Below are 10,398 nucleotides of genomic sequence, written 5' to 3' on the forward strand. Positions count from 1 at the left end.
ATATGTGCGCAAATTTTATATATGTCCGCCAAAGGCTTTTTCGCCGGGATTTTTTGAAGGGGGTAGGGTACTATGTCCTTAAACTGTTTATCTACCCTCTAGATCTCGATTTACGAACGCTCGTCGCGTCTAGATTTATTTACATCGACTTTTGTACAATTCTTGCTATTTAAGATCCACGTGTGTGTGTGTGTTGCGCTTGATCGTATAACGCGAAACTAATCTTAAGCGAAGGCAACTTACTCGGGAACGATCAGAAAACAATCAGCTTTTGACTAATGTATTCATTTGCTATTCATTGGGACACTCTCCTTTTTATAGGGAGCAGGTTTCACCTCCCCCTCAACAGATTGAGAAAACAAAATTCAAAAACCTGTCCCGCAGTAAAAGTTAACTGCGTATTTTTTACGTCATTCAATTGAAATTCACGCACATGTCAATTTGTGTAAACAAATACAAAAGACTGTCTTACAGTTAAATTTAACTGCGCGATTTCAATTTGATAGCATTTATTAATCCTTAAATAAATTCAAACGTTTTTTCTGTAAGTCTTCCTATCTGGTTGAACGGGTAAGCATGTCAGTTTTTTTCACACTTTATTTTCCACCTTCGCCGCAAGGGTCCTTGTTCGATCCTACCAAAACTTTTTTGTTCACCCTCCCAACACACAAGCCTACAAACACTCAGGCAACGCCGAGTATTCCCGCTAGTCTGTATATATATAAAGCAAAACTGGCGCGCGCTTTTTTGTATGTCCGCGAAAGATATTGGAGGAGGAGGGCTCGACAACATTACTATTTTTTAGAACTTACCGTATTCTCCCTAGATTATAATATCCAAGATTTGCGAACAGACATCGTCTCTATATTATATTTTGATCGACTTTTATAAAATTCCCACTAATCCATACTTTCGCGTGCGTGTTCTTTTTCGTATAAAAGCGAAGCTAATCGGAGCGAAGTAAGCCACCTGGCTTTCCGGTCGGCACCTCTAGAAAGACAATTAGCTTTGATCAATGTTTAGAAATCCCTTCATATCAAACAATGGCTAGTCATTGTGGGGGGAGCTGGTTTCCCCCAACATCGTGGGGAAGCAAAATATGGCAGAAACTTGCGCCTGCGTGATTCTTAACTTAATCACTTCAAGTCAACTTTTTAATCATTAAATTTGAACGCGTCTAACTTCCTCGCAAGTATTAGCGTAGCGGTAAGATCTCAGTTGTTCTTTCATTTTCTTTGTTGCCTTCCCATCACGGGTTCGAGCCTATCTGCCTACTACCACTTTTTTCAAACACTCGGGCAAGTTTCAAGAAAAAATACACGATTAAACCCGGTTCTCCAACTTCGAACGTAGACCCCTACTACCATGTCTCCTTCTCTAACATCAGGGGGCTACGTTCTAACCTTCCAGAGGTTGAAACCCAATTACAGGAGACTAAACCAGACCTTTTATTTTTAAGTGAAACTGGCATTGGACAGGCTATTTCCCTAGAAGAGTTCGCAATTAAAGGATACTCTAACTTAACTTCTAAAACTGACCCCCAAGATCCCCATGGGCATAGAATATGTGCCTATATTTGGGATAACTTTCCATGTGGTAGGAACTTCTCCAGGGAAGATCCTAACTTACCCTATATGTGCTTCCGGGTTGCTTTAGCTCACACTACGGCATTTATATTTACTCTCTATCGCCCCCATAACAGCGGTGTTACTATATTTAAAAGCATATCTGAGAAAATTGACCAAGTCCCATCTGCTTATCCTTCACCTAACATTCACGTATGTGGTGACTTCAATGTTCACAACGTCGAATGGTTGACCCACTCTTACAAGACCGATGATGAGGGGAGGTTCTGTAATGATTTCTCCATTGCTTATGACCTCACTCAGATTGTTCAGGAACCCACTCGTGTGCCCGACAATGACGGCCAGTATCCGAGCCTACTAGACCTTTTTCTCACAACTTGCCCTGAACTATGTTCAGTTTCTGTTCTGTCGCCTCTTGGATCTTCCGACCACTCGGTTGTATCAATTAAGATAAAAATGAAATGTAATAAGTCCCCAGACGAACCTCTCCATCGTACAGTATATCGATACACTAAGGCTGACTGGAATAGCTTCCGTACATTTATATCTGATCTACCTCTGCATTCCATGTTTAAAAAGGATGTGGCCTCTATAGTATTAGACCTGATGGAATAGTTACTTGTAGGTATTGACCGTTTCATACCCTCGAAAAAGTTTCAGCAAAAACCTAACAGCCAGCCATGGTTCTCTCCAGAATGTGCTGCTGCCATTGCGCACAGAAATCACTTTTTCCACTGTTTCCAACGTAATAGATGTATGGAAACTAAAGCCGCTTTCAGGACTGCCAGCAACCATTGTAAGAAAGTAATAAAGAATGCAAGAGAGTTGTATGCTCAATCTGTTAAGTCCAAAGTAGCTGAGCAGCGGCTTGGTTCCCACCAGTTTTGGCAAATAGCAAACAGAATCCTGAACAGAAGCGTGCGCTCCATCCCAACTATTATCAATGGACCTGAGGTAATCTCGTCAGCATCAGACAAAGCCAGACTCTTTGTCAAGCACTTTGCAGCTAATTCTACCCTTTGCGATCAAGGCTGCCAATCCCCAATATTTACTCCTGTATCAGAAAACACGCTATGTGATATACGTATATCTGTACGTGATGTTGCCAAGCTAATCAAAAACCTTGATTCCAGTAAAGCAACTGGCCCTGACGGTATTCCAATTATAGTACTCCAAAAACTTCAACCTGAACTAGCGCCCATACTTACAAAACTGTTTAAACGTTGTCTTAAGGAGAATAGTTTCCCATCTCCCTGGAAAATTTCATCAGTATGCCCTGTATTTAAGAATTCAGGTGATCGCTCATCCCCCTCTCAGTACAGGCCAATAAGTCTCCTGTGCGTCATGAGTAAGTTGCTGGAATCTGTGTTAAATACAGACGTAATCAACCATCTCAACAAAAATAACCTTCTTAGTGACACTCAATATGGTTTCCGTTCTGCTAGATCTACAGCAGATATGCTTACAGTTATATCTCATAGGATTAGCAAATCTCTCGACGGAAGCAACCTCTCTAGGGCAATTGCTCTTGACATATCTAAGGCCTTTGATAGGGTATGGCATAAAGGTTTACTTCATAAGATCTCTAGCTATGGTATTGCTGGAAATGTTTTCTCAATTATTAAATCATTTCTTTCTGATAGGTTAATAAGAGTAGTAGTTGAGGGGCAAAAATCAGAAGCTCACAGTATTAATGCCGGTGTCCCTCAGGGATCCATGGTGGGCCCAACTCTTTTCCTGATCTATATTAATTATCTTCCAAATCACATCCTTACATCATTTGTAGACATCTATTCTGACGACACTACCATTTATGGTAGCACCTCTAAGACAGTAAACGATCAAGTTCTCTCCAATTCTCTCTCCTTTGATCTTGAGCACGTAGTACAATGGTTAAAGGAGTTGCTGGTTACTTTTAATGCATCTAAAACCAAGCTTCTCTCTTTACATCATCAACATTCTGATCCACATCTGGCATCAATTGAAATGAATGGCTCTCGTCTTCAGGAGGCCTCAAGTTTTGACAAGCTTCTTGGTGTGACCATTACTCCTGATCTTAAATGGAACACGTACATCAAATCTGTTGCCAAGGCCGCTGGAAAAATGGTGGGATCTTTCTATCGATCCGGTAGATATCTCACTGCTGATGCTATTCTCTATCTATATAAGAGTCAGGTACGTCCAAGGATGGAATACTGTTGCCACATCTGGGCAGTAGCTCCTAGAAAGGACTTGGCCTGCCTTGATAGAGTTCAAAATACACTTCGTAGCCTCGTAGGAGATGTCCTTTTCTCTTCATTGCAACCTCTATCTCACAGAAGAGATGTTGCGAGTTTGTCTCTGATGTATCGTATTTTCATGGAAAGTGTTCGACTGAGCTTCAATCTATGGCCCCCCTCGCCAAACTTTCACAAGAAACACTCGTCTAGCTGTAAACACTATCAATAATTCCCCCCACTCTTTATCTCTGCCTAAACCTAAACGTAGATTCCATGAACAAAGCTTCTTTCTTAGAACTGCACGCCTGTTGAATTGTCTTCCGTTTTCCTGCTTTCCGGCTGACTACAATATGGTTGTGTTCAAGTCTAACGTAAATAAGTTCTTGATGACCCGTTCCATATAAGTTATCAAATTTAACAAATTTTCATTACTAATGATTACTATATTGTCCAATTTCTACTGTACACTCTTTAACCCTTATCCTTGAGTGTCCTCTTGGCCTTGATAATGTGCTGATGCCTATGTAAAAAAAAATAAAATAAAAAATAATACACCTGTACCAAAAAAAGTCTCACAGGTCATATGGATATTTATGCATATTTATACATTTGTCTAGATCACCTTGTGTTTCGTACTTGAAAGAGTATAGAATTATGATACTACTGAATTGTTATATGCTACATCATGCTTTTTTTGGGTAATCAAGGAAGCGAGCGTTTTAATATGTGAGTATATAGTAGAATTATTGGCAATCTCTACCCCTATAAATTTGTGTTTTTTTATGTAATGATATTCATGTTTAAACCCCTTTTTTCTATTTAAAAAGAAAATACAACTTTCTTATATATAGGCTGTGGAATTGCAGTCACTAGGAAAGATATAACTAATTTGCACATTTTAAACATTCATTTTTATTAATTCTCTATTAGATATTTGCGGTTTTATTATGGGATTATCATCTTTACTTTACTATTACGTGTAATTATATTCATGGAGTTATTCTACATGATTTATACTTGCGTAATGTTTGCGAAAAACGTTTATCATGAACACAACATTCTAATCATATATATTTATTCATGCATACATATTTTGTTTAAAAAAATGTCTACCAAATTCCTCTCACAGTTTTTGATCTACAGACAGAAAACTTCACATTTAAAGTATTTGATCCCAGGCGAAACTTTATATTTGTGTTTCAGCCCTGGGAAATCGATGCGAAAGTGTGTAAATTAAAACAAAGACATTTGCTAGATTAAGATCGAACGACGTTATTACAAGAATGCATGTATAACATAGTAACTATTGGGTAATGTCTTAATTTTTTGTCTGGCAGCAAATGTCTTCGTAGCTCAGGCAATAAACGGTTCGTGGTGGTGGCGCACGAGTCATTTTTAAAAATGTTTAAATATTTATATATATTGGGTTCAATATGATATTAATATATATAAACTGCAAACTGTGTGTGTTTTGCGTGTGTGTGTTTGTATGCCTCGCAAAATCTTTTGACAGAGGTGATGAATTTTCACGCGATTTATATCGTTTTAAAGCTCGTCTCTTCGGACGATAAATATTAAAATATTGGCTAAAACCGTTTCTTCCTTCACTCTCAACGTGGCAATTCTCTGAAGGGAGGGGTAGCAAAGAATCATCCGTCCATGACAATTTAATCATATACGCATGCGTAAAAATGTTATTCCTTGAATTAGTTTAAATATAAAAACAATCTGACCCAATGTCGCTGACGCGGTCATAGGCCACTTGGTAAGGGAGTTTCGCCGTTATCTTAATAGTGTACATTTACGATTTTTCGGGTTTTAATATTGAAACAGCATTATTTATGCCATTTTTGCCTTGTTTTTCATCACGTTCGCTGAGGTTTTTTTTTGTTGTTTTTATGATTTTTAAGGAGTTTATCATCGTTCGCTTATTTTTTTTCAATCACGTTCGTTGTTGCTGGTTTTTTGTTAAAAAATTTAAACACGGTTATTAGGTTTGCTTCAATATATGCTTCAATATATGCATTCCATAAAATTATATTCTTGTCCTTATGCCACCATAATATCTATATACGGAAAGTAAAATTATGAAGGACCTCATATGATTTAGTCAAGTGAATTTGTGACATAATAGTGTATTTCTCACGATGTCCTTCCAAAGCAATTTCAGATGTAATACCTTTCAATTCCTCTTAATCCAATGCCAATTTGTTTCTTAGCCACTTACCCGGTGTCCATTACTGAATGTAATTCGTGTCCTCGAATAGTATCGTTGATTATCGAATACGTCTGTTTCCTGGAGAGAGAATGCGTATATTCCGCTGTGGTATATTTAGAACATGATGTAAAATATGAAGGGAAAAAGACTGAGTTATGAATTAATGTATAATAATAGTGTATTTTGTTTGTTTATATAGTTGAATGAGAGTGGACGATTGCGATAATGGTTACAACGTAAGGTTATATGATTGACTACCAAGAGTGCAAATCCTGTTTGATCAATAACATCACTTATTTCCTAACAATTATATGAGAAACAACATTTGAAAATATATCCCATGTACAAAACAGCATGTACTCAATTAACTATATAATACGAGACACATACTATTATTATTACGTTGTTGCTAATAATGACGTCAGCAATTTGATACATGGCAAAACAGCAATTAATCCAAACAATTACAGCTTGAAGAAAATCCCACGTATTTGTACTGTTTAGAATGGATATAAAGTTAAAACACTTGAAAAGATTTGGATACAAGTTAATCGGAGTTTATTTTCTTTATTATTACTAACCCCTTCGAGATTAATAAAATGCAGACAATGTCCCTATAACATACGCATATTGCGGTTATTTGTAAGCGCATTAAGTATGTTCGATCGATGTAAATAGTTTAAATCCGCGGTGGTTATTTAATAATAAAAATAACTGATGTATACAAGGAGTAATCGCATGTTCATTAAACGATTTGTAAAAGGAAGTAAGTCCAATAATCAATTTTGTAACGTTTGTTTTTCATTACATTGAAACCTCGAACAAAGAACAGTGTCACCTTGATGCTGGGGACTACTATCTTAGACATAATTTGTAGGGGTACTATGTTGAGAGTTGAACAACTAGATGTCTGTTTACACGACACTGCAAGTCAGGGAAACAGGGAGCTGGAAGGGGATTTAAAAGTCTCGAATTCTGAAGGAGGTAACTATTAGAGTAGAACACTTTCTTACATTGAATGATTACTAATTTGTGAGAGTGGGATTTTAGTGCTTGTTGGGTTTGTCGGGGGTATATACTTCGAAGGGGGTTGAAGGGTTTGTATTTCATCGGAAACCCTACCATCAAAGTATTTGTAAAATAGACAGACAGTGCAACAGTTCGCCGATGGGATAGCAGGTGAAACCCAGCTGATAGCGCAGAACCCATATGGCTGTCGACTCTCTTTTTAATTCAGTCTAAGAGGAAGATACTACTAGCAGATGCACGAGCCTAAATGTGGCACAAGTATGGCATACATGGGTGAACGGTAGCCTAGTAGGTATACAAGATACTTTCAGACGTAAGTAACTTCCTGCCACGGTAGAGAGAGCTAACTTTCTTTGCGCCAGCCTTGACTATGCACTCAATCTATCTGTGCATACGTATGTCCCCCACTATGAATGTAAAGCCGAAGAATTTGAATGAAGTACGTTAAGGTAATGCATCATTAGCATGGCTATTAGTAGTTGAGAATGTTTCTTGTAGTTATTAAAGGAAAGAAGCTTAGTCTTTGCAGCATTGAATGTGACAATCCATTTTTATCCCATTCAACAACAGGCCGGAGGTCCTCGTTTACAGTTTCCGCTATTAGGCGAGACTTCAGTTTTTAAACGAATTTACTCATTCACAAAGATTATAACAATATTTTAGTTTAGAAAAGATATCTTCTTTATTGAAAGAAATCAGTGTCAATGATTTATGGATTGATTAACGTGTGTTTTTTTTTTTTTTGCATTTCTATTTATTAGCGTTACTTTATTCATAAAGTTATCAACCACTTTATAAAAACTAAAGAAAATGCTTCAAGGTTAAAGATAATAAAATACACTATTTATTACGTTCGGGCATTAGGGTAAATGCACATTTCTGGTCCGTTATGCACATTTTAAAAGTTGACGTCACTTTTTAACGTTTCTTTTTTCATAATTTTTTGTGACATGAGCTACCTACACAACTGTGGGAGTTTCTATTTCTGATCAATACTAACCAGTTCATAAGAACTAAAGGAAATCACGTAAGTAAAGAAATAGATAATGCTGTTTCGCGACTTCTTTACATTGAAATACACCCGGATCAATCGATTTTATATCGATATTATGCTTTATTAATTCTGTTCTTTAGTAGACGGAGATCATGCATATGTTTAATGCGTTAACTAACGTTCTTTATAACATTTCATTTTATTGAAAGAGACATCAATTCTCCTTTATACTTCTTATCCTAAAATCTAGACAGAAATGCCTTGTTTATCTGGATTCTCTTAGATTGGAAAGACATCTGAACTATTATTACAGCGTTACAAAAAGCATTTATTCAAAAACTTTTTTATTCCTTAATTTTCTTTTTATAATGCGTGCATATTTTTATACCGTAATTAACGTGCTTTTTAAGATTATTTTTATTAGTTGGAAGCGAAAGTCTGAGCTGACCAATAAATTCATAAAAGACAACAAAGTAAAATTAGGTCAGGCTAATTACAATTGAATTTGTTTGTGAAGTAGTGAGGTCCTTCCAAAAGATGTATTCTGGTTTATACACTATTTTTCACCGAGAAAACTCCAGTAAAAGAGAATAAATAAATGCGCAAGTCATTACATAAACAATCGATTAGAAAAAATAGACCTATAAATTTCTGCGATGTTGTTGTATTGTTTTTGTTATAATATTCTTTTTTATTTGCATTCATTACTTACGCAGGTGTATATTTATTTGCGTCGATATTAAATGAGAGTTTTGATTTCACTGTTATTTAGAACATTCATACAACTTTGCATATAATAAGTTGACAGTGGTTTCAGCTAGTCGGGTGTTTTTCGTGAAAAATTGGCGAGGGGAGGCCAGAGAATGGAGCGATGACGAGCACTTGCTATGGAAATAACGAAAAAACAGAAAGAGGCTAGCTGAACAAATTGCCTACCAACTCCCTGTGTCAATTTTTGGTCTACAAAAATAAAGCTACATATATAAGGTATTCGGACACATGCGAATCTTTTATTTCACTTTTGCCAGGAAAAATAGTGCAAAAGTGTGAAAAATGAATTGTGAGTTGAAGGTCGAACGACGCCATTACGAATACGCATGCATGACGTAATAGCTCTTGGTGTTATGTTTTAATTTTTAGCTTATCAGCAACCATGTCCTCATAGCTCAAGCGTTAACGTTAAAGAAAGACTAAATCGTAAGCTAAACATTTTGGTTTCGATTCTCGCACGATTCATATTTTTAAAAACTTTCAAAAAACCCTTTAAAAAATCATTATTATATATTGGGTCCAATATAATATAATAATAAATACGAAATGTGCATTCTTACACGTATCATATTTAAGCGTATTTTACCATTGGACATATATAAACAATCGCTATATGAGTAGTTTTCAATTTATTACTTTTTGTCTTTATTGGATTTATATAATAAGATCAAGGTGCCAAGCGTAAGCAGGTTATATTTTCACAACTGGGTTTTCATCCGGGTGATGTCACCGCTCCTATGCAGTAAAATAAACGAACATAATAAGCTCATGTTACTCGCAGTGTTTGTTGGAGTAAATACGGCATAATCACGTTGACATACCGGTTCCCGTCAGATCACCGACGTTAAGCAAAGTTGAGCCTGGTCATTACTAAAATGGGTGGCCAATTTGGGAAGTCCAGGTGCTGTATGTAGGAGGACATCGACACCTCCCTGCAAAAAGTTGCAAAAATCTTACGTCGTCATCTCCCTTAACAATGATATACATGCGATTAGGGACCGCTTGTGAATTTAATACTCCCATGAAACTTCCTCCGTTGAAAGAAGCTGGTTAACCCCCGAATAGGGTTGGTGCTTACTGTATTATATATATACAAAAATGTTAACTTATAATATCAGAAGATTTATCTGAATATGCACACTTATAAACTAGCATACACATACAGAGCAGTAGCATACAGATCGCTCACCTATTTCTGTGTGCGTGTATATATATATATATATATATATATATATATATATATATATATAGTAATTTATAAAATATATATGGCGATTAAGCTACACTGAATATTCGGCGTTTCATCCACTATAGGATTCGTCAGACTTATGCGCGAATTCTGTGGTTGTTTCTCGTATTTATATATGTTGAGGGTTTTAGTTAGCCAATCAGCTTTCTAGTAGGTGTGCATGTATGAGTGTACACATATGTATATTTATATATATAAAAAAAGAAAGTAGGAAAATCGTCTGCCTTAAACCACTAACCTAGTTCTAAAACAAATCCTTTGTTCGATAAAATTATTGCCCATTGGCTGATAGAAATGGGCGCGGTGGATACTAGAAACCTGATGGGCTAACT

The 10,398-nt window shown here is 36.4% G+C and overlaps 1 pseudogene; it reads left to right on the forward strand.

Annotated features, from left to right (window-relative positions):
• Positions 1 to 9,611: 9,611 nt before the first annotated feature.
• On the forward strand, positions 9,612 to 9,730 carry LOC145296348 (5S ribosomal RNA; annotated as a pseudogene).
• The last annotated feature ends 668 nt before the right edge of the window (positions 9,731 to 10,398 follow it).

The sequence above is a fragment of the Euprymna scolopes genome, chromosome 16 (assembly GCF_053919585.1).
Source record: "Euprymna scolopes isolate OS-2025 chromosome 16, ASM5391958v1, whole genome shotgun sequence".
NCBI lineage: Eukaryota > Metazoa > Mollusca > Cephalopoda > Sepiida > Sepiolidae > Euprymna > Euprymna scolopes.